The sequence below is a fragment of the Chrysemys picta genome, chromosome 5 (genome assembly GCF_011386835.1).
Source record: "Chrysemys picta bellii isolate R12L10 chromosome 5, ASM1138683v2, whole genome shotgun sequence".
In the NCBI taxonomy this organism is placed as follows: domain Eukaryota; kingdom Metazoa; phylum Chordata; order Testudines; family Emydidae; genus Chrysemys; species Chrysemys picta.
Genome location: NC_088795.1, coordinates 11,266,235 through 11,279,560, shown reverse-complemented (window position 1 = coordinate 11,279,560; position 13,326 = coordinate 11,266,235). Strand labels below are relative to the sequence as shown.

General features: G+C 47.5%; 1 protein-coding gene across 1 annotated transcript in view; it reads left to right on the top strand.

The window, feature by feature from the left end:
• The first annotated feature begins 10,725 nt into the window (after nucleotides 1–10,725).
• PRAG1 (PEAK1 related, kinase-activating pseudokinase 1) overlaps nucleotides 10,726–13,326 on the top strand; it is a 46,503-nt gene continuing 43,902 nt past the window's right edge. Inside the window, exons 1-2 of the mRNA XM_005283980.4 lie at nucleotides 10,726–10,805; nucleotides 11,064–11,133. The gene's annotated coding sequence lies outside the window, so the exon portion shown is untranslated. The remainder of the gene's footprint in view (nucleotides 10,806–11,063; nucleotides 11,134–13,326) is intronic.

Below are 13,326 nucleotides of genomic sequence, written 5' to 3'. Positions count from 1 at the left end.
TCTAATGGTGTAGGTAACAGCGAACATTTACTGAGAGATTGGAGGGCAACAATACGTCACACTGTTTTGTCAGTTTGTTTTGTGCATTGATGTACCCTATAGTCACTCTGACGGTTCCCTCTCACTAGTTCCCCCGTTGTTCGAGTGGTCTTTCACATAGCAACAGAGAAGGAATGTGTGACTGTCAGTAACAAAGATTGGCAAGTGGGACGCAGGAGGAGGCGGGGCCTGGAGCTGCTTGTCCTTATTTTGGAATGAGTTAGATTTTGGCTGGGTGGAGCCCCAGAACTTTGGCATTTCCGGCCTTTTGAGTGCTTCTCTTTGAGACATCAACTTGCTGTCTGGTGTTAGAGGGTCACTGTGTTAATGACAGGGCCCAAGTCATCTTCTCTGCAGAAACAGCCCCTCCTTCCCACCGCAGCTAGGCAGAGGCCTGGCCTCAGGAGGTTATTGGAGAGATGGAGGAAGTGCTCCCTGAGCGCTCACCATAAACCAGTGGAGCTGGGCAAGAGGGAATCAGAGGAAGGATTCACCCCCCCAACCGTTCCCATAGGAGCTGGGCTATCGGGACCTCTGCCATCAGGTATGGCCATACCCACCTGGGGGTTTCCACTGCATCAGGGCCATTCCTATCTTACAGGACAGGTGAACGATTGGACTGGAGCGGAGTTCCTCAAGGGTCAGTCTTGGGACCAATCCTATTTGACATTTTCATTCATGACCTTGATGCAAAAAGTAAGAGTGTGTGAATGAAATTTGCTGATATACAAAGTACCATCAGTACAGACGAGGATCGGAACATTATACAGGAAGATCTGGATGGCCTTGGAGCCTGGAGTAATGGAAATAGGATGAAATTCAATAGTACAAAGTATAAGGTTATGCACATAGGGTCCAATAACAAGAATTTCTGCTACAAGCTGGGGTCTCATCAGTTGGAAGTGACAGCGGAGGAGAGAGACCTGGGCGTGTGGGTCGGTCACAGGATGACTGTGAGCCACCTTTGTGATGCAGCTGTGAAGAAGGCAAATATGAACCTAAGATGTATCAGGTGAGGCATGTCCTGTAGAGAGAGCAAAGTATTGATGAAATTGTACAAGGGCCTGGTAAGACCTCATTTGGAATATGGGTACAATGCTGGTCTCCCGTGTTTAAGAAAGATGAATTCAGACTGGAATGGGTGCAGAGGAGAGCTACTAGGATGATTGGGGGAAGGGAGGCCTGTCTTACGGAGGAGACTCGAAGAGCAAAACAAAGGCTATTTCTCTCTATAAATACATTGGGATAAACACCAGGGAGGTGAAGAGCTATTTAAGCTGAAGGACAGTGTTGGCACAAGAACAAATGGATATCGACTGGCCATGAACAAACTCCGGCTGGCAGTTAGAAAACGGTTTCTAACTGTCAGAGGGGTGAGGTTGTGGAACAGCCTCCCAGCAGGAGTTGTAGAGGGCAAATAATTTGATTAGTTTTAAGAACAAGCTGGACAAATTTCTGAGGGCATTGTCTTCTGGGGTTGCTTGTGATGGTGGGGGATGGGGCTTGGCATCCCTGAGGATCCTCTCTGGTTCTCTTATGTTCCTAAATCTCATGTGTCAGTACTTCAGCCAGTCACCTGCAGGGGCCAGGGTGTCTTCTGGTGTCAAATGTATTCTGGTGTCTTTTTGTTTTTTTGGCCTCCTTCCTCTTAAGTATCAGGGATAGCCACGACTGGAGACAGGACACTGGATGGGTGTATGGGGTGGGAAGCTCTGAGGTGGCACCAAGCATCCTCTCTCTCTCAGGTACTTGGCTGGCACTTCTAGCTCACATGCTCATGATCGCCATGTGTGGGGTGGGGAAGGAATTTCCCCCCAGGTCAGATTGGCAGTGACCTTGGGGGGGGTTTCACTTTCCTCTGCAGCGTGCAGGTGACTGGCCAGGGTTATCCATGTATCTCTCACTTTAATCGTTTCTCTGCCCTTGGTGGAGGCCATAGGCACCGGTCACTCCCTCCTGTTCTCTGCCTGTGGCACGCCACAGTCCAATGTCCTGTGGGCTGTAATGTTTCGGTCTCATTTCCGTTGTTGGGTTTAGTGTGCGGGTTGCTGGTGGTGTTCATGGCCTGTGGTGTACAGGGGCTCAGACTAGATAGCTGGTGATTCCTTCTGGTCTTAAACTGTACAACGCTGGCAAATGTCCTTTGTGGATGGTGCCATGGAGTACGGCCATTCCCCCGCCGAACAAACCTCCCTGTGTCTGCAGAGCCACAAACCCCCACAGAGGACCGAGTTAGGCAGTATCTCTGTGCCTCTCCCCCCAAACTTGCGCACAGCAGCCAATTCGGTCAGATATTTGTGTGTTTCCTGGCTCCCATGTCTGGACAGGGAGCCGGTCATTCCCCAAGGGATGTGACCACAGGAGGGAAACGGTCTGGAGTCTGTTCCCTTGGCACGCAGTGAGGGGGGAATGTTCCTCAAGCAAATGTGTCAAATTAGCGTTGTCCGTTGCCAGCAGGAAGGTCAGCAATTCTCATTACAAGGCTTTTCCAACTCCGTGTGTGTGCGCACGCGTGAGCGCACAGATAGCTGTGTGTGGGGGTCACTTGGGGGGGTATATGTATGACGCTAGTCTATATATCAAATGGTAGCTGTAAAATCATACTGTGTTAGAGCTTGTCTCCCCACATGCTTAGGAAAAGAAAACCACCATTGTGCTGATGTGAGGAAGTGCCAGAGCTTGTCCCAAATATCTTGGTCATCCTGTTCCTCAACCAATTCTCCTGATCATTACTGTTTTATCCCACTTCATATGAATGCAATTTGTATTTCTGTACACAAGAGGGCATTATGCGAAGAGGGGAAAGGGCACCATCAAATCTCCGTGCTGACACATGGTCACTATAAGTCGAGGGATTGAAAGGCCTTTTTTATTATTCCCTTTGAACTCTGGGAAATAGAGTCGCCGCTGTTCTGTGCGGGGGATTCCCCCGCCCGCCCCTAATTCCAGTAAATCGCAGTTATTCTGGTGGGGGTTGTTAGCCTCCACAACGTCCCTATTATTCATTGACTGGGTAAGTAATTCGGGGCAATGAACCTTTTTCACATTAGAATTTTAAAAGTGCGACCGTTCAGATGATTGTACCATTACCATATAGAAACACAACCACATTGTCTAGTAATATGGAAAGATAGGTAGATAAGGAAACTGCTGACCACAGAGAGGGTTTTTTTTCTTTTTTTTTTAATGGAGAAGGGCTGCTGACGGAGTGGTTCTGATCTGGCTCAGATAAAGGGATCATTGTTGCTTGCAGACAGCACCACCCAGGTAGTCAGACGTCCTGTTACGGGGTGTGTGAAAAATCCTTCAACAAGACCATTTTGTGTGCAAGGTTTCTTCAGCATGGCTCCACATTTATTCTTTGTTCATAACAAACAATATGATTGTCTAACATTCATACAATACCTTCATCAGAGGATTGCAAAGCACTTTCCAAACTATAACTCATACACAACTGTGGGACTGGTTCTGCCCTCGCCTCGTGGCATAAATCTGCAGTAACGCCATGGATGTAGATGGAGCTACACTTTGAGATCACAATCGGGGCCTGTCACTTCACTTCCTCCATCGCTGAAATGCAGCCACCTTTCGAGTGTAAAGTAGCAATGCTCTGCCACACTCCACACAGCTTTGAGCAGGAAGTAAAGGAGGTACCTTTGCCCAGGGGGATTTAGAACCAGCCAGGATGCCTGGGTTCAGAGCCATCTCTTGCAGAAAGTACCACAGGTGGTCAGGATAATAGTTGAAAGACGATTACCCCAGCAATACGGTGTCCCCTAATGCCAAGCTGGGGCATAGGTTCAATACACTTCTGTGTCACCAGTATGATGAAGCTCTCCTACATCAGGAGTGACCAGAAATAGATTGCCATATGATGGCTTTTCGTGGGCATTAGATGAGTGGGCTCCATCCAGTTCCTGCTGGTGACCACCCATCCCATGCCCATGAAAAGCCGCCATATGAGGGCTTACAAACTATTTAAATCAGTGGGGGTCCGCTGACCACATCTAAAATTTCCAAAGGGGTCTGCACCACCATTCAAAACTTTTTAGGAGTCCACACATGAAAAAAGGTTGAAAACAACTGCTTTAAATAGTTTGTGAGCGCCTCTGGTGGTGCTCCCTGTGTTGCATTGGTATGCGTTCACTGCTTCTGGAAGTGTGATTGCAGCATGTGTAGACATACCCAAGGTAGCTTTAGTCTTGCTAGCTCAGGTATCAACAGCAGTGAGGCCGCAGCAGCATGGACTTCAGCACGGGCTAGCTGCTCAAGTATGTACCAGGGTCCCAGGGAAAGCTTGTGTTGAAGTCTGTGCTGGAGTGGCTTCACTGCTATTGGTGCTGGTTAGATTAAAACTACTGCTGCAATCACACATGATGATAGTCTGTACCCCTATGTTCATCCCTTTTTCCAAGTCTGTGATACATTTTGTGCAAAGTATTCCTTGTGAGGAGTTATTTGAAAATTCATAGTTTGCTGATCATTATTGTCCTGGTAAAATATGTTTGGCAACATTGTATGTAACGTGATAAGATTCTACTGTATAACATTACTCAGACATGTTCCAAGATTAGAATAGCAGCCACAAACGAGTTCCTTCGAGACAAAAGGCAAACTGATGCCTCAGCCAGATGTCAACAAAATCAAATGGTCTATCACCTGGTTAAGTGGCCATTCTTTGACAGGAAAAAGGGTGTGACGGAGAAATCTACATTTTGGCAAAGAAACAGCTGAAGGTTCCCATCCCCACAGACTTGCTGTCTCCTGAGCCTCAGTTGGAGATGATTTTCAAAGAAAAAGAGAGCTATAAGAAAGGGCAACAGATGCCCCAAAATATTTCTCCCTTCATCTCTACTTAGGGCATCAACCACACTTGAAGGACAAAGGAAGCATCTTTGGACTGGGAAGGCATCTTGGCAGATGGAATTCAGCCAGTCAGACTTCTAGAACATGTAGTGAGAGAGACTTTTGCTTTGAAATCACTTAGCTTGTTAAGTTAGGCGTTAGTTGCATTTTATCTTTTTATTTCTTTGTAACCAATTCTGACTTTTATGCCTCATTACTTGTAATCACTTAAAATCTATCTTTCTGTAGTTAATAACCTTGTTTTATTTAAACCAGTTTGATTGGATTGAAGTATTTGGGGAACTCCATTTGAGATAACAAGATTTGTGCGTATCATTTCCTATTAATAAAATGACAGACTTTCTATGAGCTTGCGTTGTCCCAGAGGGTGCTGGGTAATACAAGACACACATTTCTGGGGGGAAGACTGGGAATTTGCTGGTGTTGTTCATGGCTGGGTGGCTCAAGCACTCATACAGTATAGCTGGGAGTGATTTGCATGCTGGAGGCTGTGTGGGCAGACCAGGAGTGGTAGTTCTCGCAGCGAAGCAGTGTAAAAGGCACCTCAGGTTGGAGAATTGAGGGGACACAGTTGTCCCTCTGTCTAGATAGTATCCTGGGGAATGTCACACACCCTAATTGCATTGTGGACATGCCCTCCGTTTTAGAAGCCAGGTGGAGCAGCAGTATGTAACTAGGCCTTGCACGTTGTATATTTTTAATAAACATGGTTATTTGCCCTCCGCCCTCCTCACTGTGCCCGTGTGGTTCCTCATGTTATCTTGGTTTTATACAGAGCAAAAGACACAACAATGGGCCGATCAGCTCTCAGAACGTGCTAGGTATCTGTGGCTTGTGATTTGATGGCTTGCCTAGCTGAATCTAATCTGTCTGTCTCCAATGTGCGGCTCAGCAGAGTACAGTATATCTAGATGCCGATAACTGTAACAATATGTCTACAGAAACAGGCCAACATTTCCCAAAGCAGGTGCCTTGCAGTGGCACACAAATCAATCTACTGATAAATCTAAATATGGATCAGAAGTGCTGAGCACACAGCAGCTCCCTTTGATTTTCAGCGGGAGCTGTGGGTGCTCCACACCTCTGAACATCAGGCCACGCAAGTGATGACATTTTGAGTATCGCCTCGGCTGAGTGCATTGCCGTCAGTACACTGCTGAGTGACTCAGTCTCCATTGCCATCCTCCCGGCCGTTTTCGAAGGCATTATAACCACTTGAAATCAACATGACAACAAGAGAACAATACATGCTGAGTGGGTGCTTCTGAGGACGGTGCCTGGCTGTTTCTGTGTTACAATAGTATTGTCGCTTTTGTCATCGACCGGCAGACAAGAGCAGCACTGTGCAGTGATTTTAAAAGCCACGTTTCATTCTGGGCACCTGTTCCTTGGTAGCATTCAGTCAAGGGTGGCTGCCTGTCATGGCGAGTAACTATTTGCCAGTTATGTACTGGAAGAGAATGCCGGTTAAAAATAAACAAAAATGACCAGGGTTTAAAAACAGCAAATTCCTTTCCAAGAGGATATCTACCAATGACAGCTGAGCTAGGATGACCTGGCTGGCCTCTCCGGCGTTTTAGGAGTTACCACATGGCCCTAGGGAGCATATTAGATGACACAGCTTTATTTTAAGGAGATTCAGTGACTTAATCAGTAAAAGCTTTTCTTTTATGCTCAATTTGCTCGATCTTTTGTAGACTATTCTCCAACAAAACCACCCCTCCTGGGAGAGGCATGCCGAAACAGCTGCAGGTGTCCAGCAGCTGACAAAGACCCCTTGTTAGTCAGCTCCATCGTATGTGGTTTAGTGCCCTCCCCCGCAGCCACCACCTCAAGCAAAATCTGGACACCCAGTCAAAGGAGCTATTATCCTAGAGTTTCTTAAGCAAGCAGAGCAGAGGTCCCTCTTGGATACTGTCCCCCCGGGCCAAGAAATTGCTGCATTGGTCACTGACCGACTTCTTCATTCTCAACACTCTGTGCAGAGATGGGAATTCATAGGATTGTCATCTGGACAAAGGATTAAGCAGTGGCTTTGTTACTGGTAAGATGACTCACTATGCCATCAGTGCTGTTACTTCTTCTCTTCAGTTCATCTAAACTAACAGGGTTCCTAGTGTTGCTGTATCAAGCCAGCTCCAAGTTTTAACTGAAGTCTCACAACTCTTTGAACGGTAATGCTGCCCAGGTCCTGTGAAGGACAGGTTGCAGCAGTGCACAAAGCAAACTAAACCAATGCCAGATATAGAGGGAAATCTGGATTTTCAGGGACAAATTTGTTAACGCTGTTTGAGAAGCAGCATGGTCTGATGGACCGGATGTGGGTCTGGCAGTTAGGAGCTTTGGTTTCTAATCCCAACTCTCCTGGTGACTCGCTACGTGGACGTGCTACATAAATACGAAGCATCGATAACAACAGTGCTGATGCTTTGAGCCCGCAGATGTTAATAGGGAGTTAACTTTGTTGGGGGATGAATCAGAGACCCATTGAAGATTTCCCGTTTTAGGTCTTATTTTAGTAATCTCAGCCCAGAAATTTGGAGTTTGTTAGCAAGGTTCTAATCCCTTGGGAATCAGGGAGAGGGGAAGTGTGTGAGATTTGGGCGGGTCTGGCCTGTCTGCCTTGGAGAGAAGTCATGAGGGCTGCTTATTGGTCCTTGGGGTGCAGCTCCTGCAGCCAGCCTGTAGGAGAGGGGGAAAGCGATAGGATGAGAGCTCTGCAGGTATGGTGACGATCCACTTGCATGTAATAGGAATGAACGGAGAACTGGGGTGACTGCCCACATGATGATTTTAGGTGAAAGGGGACCTTAATTGTCAGTCAACGTACAGCACTCCAGGGGTCTGATCCAAAGCCCATTGACGTCGAAGGAACTAGTCCCATATGATAAATTGCCTGACATGTTTTTAGATCCTTAATTATTCTGCTACCGTTATTTACTCACTTATTATATAAGGCTGGTGGGTGGAGGTTCTTTCACTACTTTGTTACCTCTGACTTAATCGCAATAACATTTTTATGACTGGGATGTGGCTCAGACAAACTGCGTCTTAGCACCGGCCCCACCAGTGAGCTTTCACCCCAACGCTCTCAGCTGACATGGGAAGACACAGCACAGATGCATGGACCAGTGCCACTGTGTAGGGTCAGCCAGAGCTTTTTCCCCATGTCGAGCTGTACTACATTAAGGCCCATGGCTGTGTGGTGTTCGGCACCCTCCACTGACCATTGACAGGTAAATAAATCCTGGATTTGCTAAATAAGAATGTATAGAGAGCATTTAAAAAGGAATTTTAAGAGAGATTTAAGTATCTGTCACGCTCTCCGAATCTCCATTCAGAGGTTGAGACTCTTGGGATGGAGACAGCCATTTTAATGCTACTTTCTGTCAGGGGTTCAGTTTTGTAATGCAAAAGATGGACTGTAAAAATCACCTTCACCATCTAAAAGCACTGGAAATCAGGGAGTTCCAACCTGCACATTTGGGGGCTAATAGGACAGTTGGTTTAACTAGTAATAGATTTATATTTCAGGGGGGAGATGGGGAGTTAGAATACCTGATAACAAACATCCTTGAAACTGATCTTCATCAGTGCTTTCTAATTCTCCAACCTGGCCAGCTGGGAACTCATTAATTTTTCAGCTTTGTTATATCTGACACTCTAAAAAGAGTTTGTGACCAACTCTCCTTTTGTAAAAAGTGAAGTGCTCGGAATATTGGAGTTTTCATACACAAAGTGTCTCTGGGATTGCTTTAGGTCCCATGATAGACTGTTCATTCAGCACTCAGGAAAACGACGCATCAGACGAGAACCTGACAGGGTTACCAGAGGTGCTATAATCTCATTTTATCATTATTATATGTTTATATTTTACGGGGGGGGGGGTATCAGCAGCTTTCATAGAATCACAGAACAGAGTCATAGGGCCCTTGAGAGCTCATTTAGTCCAGCCTCCTGCACCAAGGCAGGGCCAAGATCATCCCTGACAGGTCTTGGTCCAACCTGTTCTTAAAAACCTCCAATGATGGGATTCCACAACCTCCCTTGGAAGCCTGTTCCAGAGCTTAACTACCCTTATCATTATATGTTTTTCCTAATATCTAATCTAAATCTCCCTTGCTACAAATTAAGCCCATTATTTCTTGACCTACCTTCACTGGACATGCAGAATAATTGATCACAGTCCTCTTTATAACAGCCCCTAACATATTGGAAGATTATTATCAGGTCCCCCTTCAGTCTTATGTTCTCAAGACAAAACATGCCCAGTTTTTTTAACCTTTCCTCAGAGGTCAGGTTTTCTAAACCTTTGCTCATTTTTGCTGCTCTCCTCTGCAGTCTCCCTGATTTGTCCATATCTGGCCTAAAAGGTGGTAGCTACAATGGGACACTGCTCTCCAGTGGAGGCCTCACCACTTTAGACAATTACTGCCCGTGTCTTACGTATAACACTCCTATCAATACACCCCAGAACGATATTAGCCTTTTTTTCCCCATTGTTGACTCAAATTCAATTTGTGATCCACTATAACCCGGGAATCCTCCTTTTCAGCACTACTACTGACTTGCTAATTATTCCCCAGTTTGTAGTTGTGATTTGATTTTTAACTTCCTCAGTGTAGTACTTTGCATTTGTCTTTACATTTTATTTTTATTAAATGATGTATTTAATGAATAATGTACTAAATTGCTGTAAGAGGCTCTAAGGGAGGGCTGTGGGGGTGCTGAGGAAGGTAGTTGTGGGATGCTGCTAGGGAAGGGCCATGGGGGGGCTGGGGGAAGATTGGGGGTGCTTGGGGGAGGGGTTGGAGGAGTGCTAGGGGAGGCCATTGGGGATGGGGGGTGCTGCTGGGGGATGCTGTAGGGGAGGGCTGTGGGGGCCTGGGGAGGTTCTGGGTCAGGGCCATGGGGGTGCTGCTGTGAGAGGATTTGGGGATGGGGCTGTGGGGATGCTGCTAGGGGAGGCTGTAGGGGAGGGTTATGGGGGGCTGGGGGAGGATTTGGGGCTCGGGGGTGCCGCTGGGAGAGGCTGTAGGGGAGGGTTATGAGGGACTGGAGGAGGATTTGGGGCTCGGGGGGTGCCACTGGGGGAGGCTGTAGGGGAGGGTTATGGGGTGCTGGGGGAGGATTTGGGGCTCGGGGGGTGCCGCTGGGGGAGGCTGTAGGGGAGGGTTATGGGGGGCTGGGGGAGGATTTGGGGCTCGGGGGGTGCCGCTGGGGGTGGGTTATGGAGGCTGGGGGACGATTTGGGGCTCGGGGGGTGCCGCTGGGGGAGGCTGTAGGGGAGGGTTATGGGGGGCTGGGGGAGGATTTGGGGCTCGGGGGGTGCCGCTGGGAGAGGCTGTAGGGGAGGGTTATGGGGGGCTGGGGGAGGATTTGGGGCTCGGGGGTGCCGCTGGGGGAGGGTTATGGAGGCTGGGGGACGATTTGGGGCTCGGGGGGTGCCGCTGGGGGAGGCTGTAGGGGAGGGTCATGGGGGGCTGGGGGAGGATTTGGGTCTCGGGGGGTGCCGCTGGGGGAGGCTGTAGGGGAGGGTTATGGGGGGCTGGGGAGGCTCGGGGGGGTGCCGCTGGGGGAGGCTGTAGAGGAGGGCTATGGGAGGATTTGGGGCTCGGGGGGTGCCGCTGGGGGAGGGTTATGGAGGCTGGGGGAGGATTTGGGGCTCGGGGGTGCCGCTGGGGGAGGCTGTAGGGGAGGGTTATGGGGGGCTGGGGAGCCCAGAGGGGAGGCTCGGGGGGTGCCGCTGGGAGGGGGCTCAGTGCCCGCCCGCCGGCCGGCAGCGCTGTGCCAGGAGGAGGAGCCCGGCCCCCGCCCCCGCCCCCGCCCCGCAGTGCCGCTGTCCCGGGCTCGCACGGCGGCGCTCTGCGGGCGGGCGCTGCGCGGAGCCGGGCTGCGAGGTTTGTGTGCCCCGGGGTAGGGGCCGGGCGCTGGTGCCGCAGAGCCGGGGCGCGGGCTTGGCTGGTGCCTGGTCTGCCCGGGACTCAGCAGCCACCCGGGTCCCTTGCCCGGGGGTTTTCCTGCAGTTCCTCGCCAGTGGCGGGCCCCGATCTGCAGCCAGCCCAGGGTTTGTCCGGCTCGCGGGGGAGAGCCTGGGCTGCCCTAGGCTCACAAAGGGATTTCATTCACTCCAGCAGCGCTCCTGTATTTCCACGCAGGTTCCCGGGGGTAGATCCGGCCCTGCCTTGCAAGTCAGTGACCGTATTGCGAAGGTTCCCCTTGGCGCAGGTAAGTCTCCTCCAGCACATGGCTCCCACAAAGCCACCGGAAAGCCCAGCCCGAAGGTCTGGCTGGGACGAGCTGGCCAGCCCCCGGCGTTCCCAACCCGCTTGAAAACACACCCAACGACGTGTTTGCAAAGGCAAACTCTTTGCAAACGGAGACCGGGAGTTTTGCATCAAGTTGTCGAAGGCCAGAGCACTTTAGTGTAATTGGAAACCGTGAAACAAATGTGGTCTCCGTTTGTTTAAACTGAGCTTGGTTTCCAAGTGCATTCCTGCCACTGATTGGATTCCAGTATGTGTCAAAGAGTCTTAAAATCGTGATCCGACTCTTAACTCCCTGACTTGATTTAGCCAGTGTAAGGTTGCCACTTCCTCTTCGCCTACATGTGCTTCTTACCTCCGAAATATCTAAACGTGGCTAGGCTGAGTTAAAATGTCCTTAGTTATGCGGTGCCTGAAGTCAGACCCTTATCACCTTGGCATTAGTTTAACATACTTCACAACCAGCTATCCTCTATTTTCTATCACCCAGAAGCATGGGATGTCTTTTAATGGCTTTTTATGTCACTGAAAATTCTGATTCTTTGAACTGAGTGATTCCAGGAACATTGGGTTTAGCAAGATTCAACCTGTCGCTTGAATTTCATTTCCTGTATTTTGCAGTATTGGGAATTTTTGTGGATTTTACGGTAGAAGTATACATTTAAAATTACATTGCCAATCTATATTTGTGGAAATTCTCTAACATTGTATTGGCTTCACAGCTCGGTGTGACTTGATTTGTCACCAGCGGAACTGGTATGAACAAATTTTCATAGCGAGATTCCTGTTGAATAAGGTGGATTTTGCATGGGGAGAAAAAGGAGTACAGCAAAGTCTGTGACCGGTGTCACCCTTTTGCAGAATCTGCATGATTGGGATACTTCCATTACTCCCATCTTTGCTCTTCTGGACCTGTGATAGTATCAAAATTTACAGTGTAAATTTCCGTTGATTTTAAAAAATAGTCATTATATACTACATAATGTAGATACAAGGTAAAGTTTTGCTAACAATTTAATTACTGCAGTGTGGTTGTATATAGTTGTTCTCAATGTTGATGTTACAAACCTGCAGCCATTCAGGAAGCTTGTTTTCACACAAACGAACAAAATCAGAATGTGATCTTCCATTCTAGTCCTTTTGGCTCCACAGATAACTTTATGGATGCAAATAGCTTTACCTTTTGAGCATTTAATGCTGCAGAAGGTGCAGTTAATTAAATTTCTGAGAAGGATGTACACTTGTATTTTCAAATGTGAAATTATAAAAGGTGCACCAGTCACTTAAATGATATCTTTGACCATATGTGACACAATGAGCTAAAAAATTAACAAATTATCATCTATTGCAGAATTTCTTTTTGCCTAACCCACTGCAAAGGGTTTGGGGATATAGAGGAACAAAGGTGGATGGTTTGTGTATCAGGTGAAAAAAGGTAGAGATCCCTCAGCTTAGTCTATTCTTTAGTGCGGTTATTAATGAATTTTAATTAAATAACATTAAAATGAAAATTAGAAAAGAAGCAATTTCTAGCTACTTTGATGTGGATTTAAGTTAATTTCACTGTTACTGCCCTCCCCTCCAATTATTTGTATGGTGGTAACAGTTTGTCTTTAAGTTAAGTGTCACATGACACAATAGGCCTTGTTTGGCAAATTTAGCAATTTTTGTCATGGTATTAAACATGTTTCCCATTATAATCCTTTTGCCTACTTTTTGATCCCACTACTGGTATAAAAGGGAAATTCTGCCCTCCGACTGTACTGACGTTCAAAGTTCTAAAGCAGTTAACTGCTGCATTATAAATCAAAAGCAGTTTGAAAAATCTGAAGGGAAAATAAAGCAGGAATATATTATTTTAAAAAATGTGTAGGCTACAGTAATGTGTTACTTATACTGAATTGTGGCGCTCTGGCATTCACCCCATAGTTAATGTTGCCATTGAATTTCCATTAATACCATATTTTGCCTCCTTCTGGAATCCACAAAAAGTAACATTTGACTTAAAATTGGTAAACTTAGGCCTGGAGCTGAGGTAGGCTTTTTTAAAAACAAATGAAGTAGATCAGACAAGAGGTTGCTGAGTTATAATATCCTAACATTCGAAATGTTGTTGCCACTTTACAGCAGAGAAAGAGAACATAGTTTGTTGGAC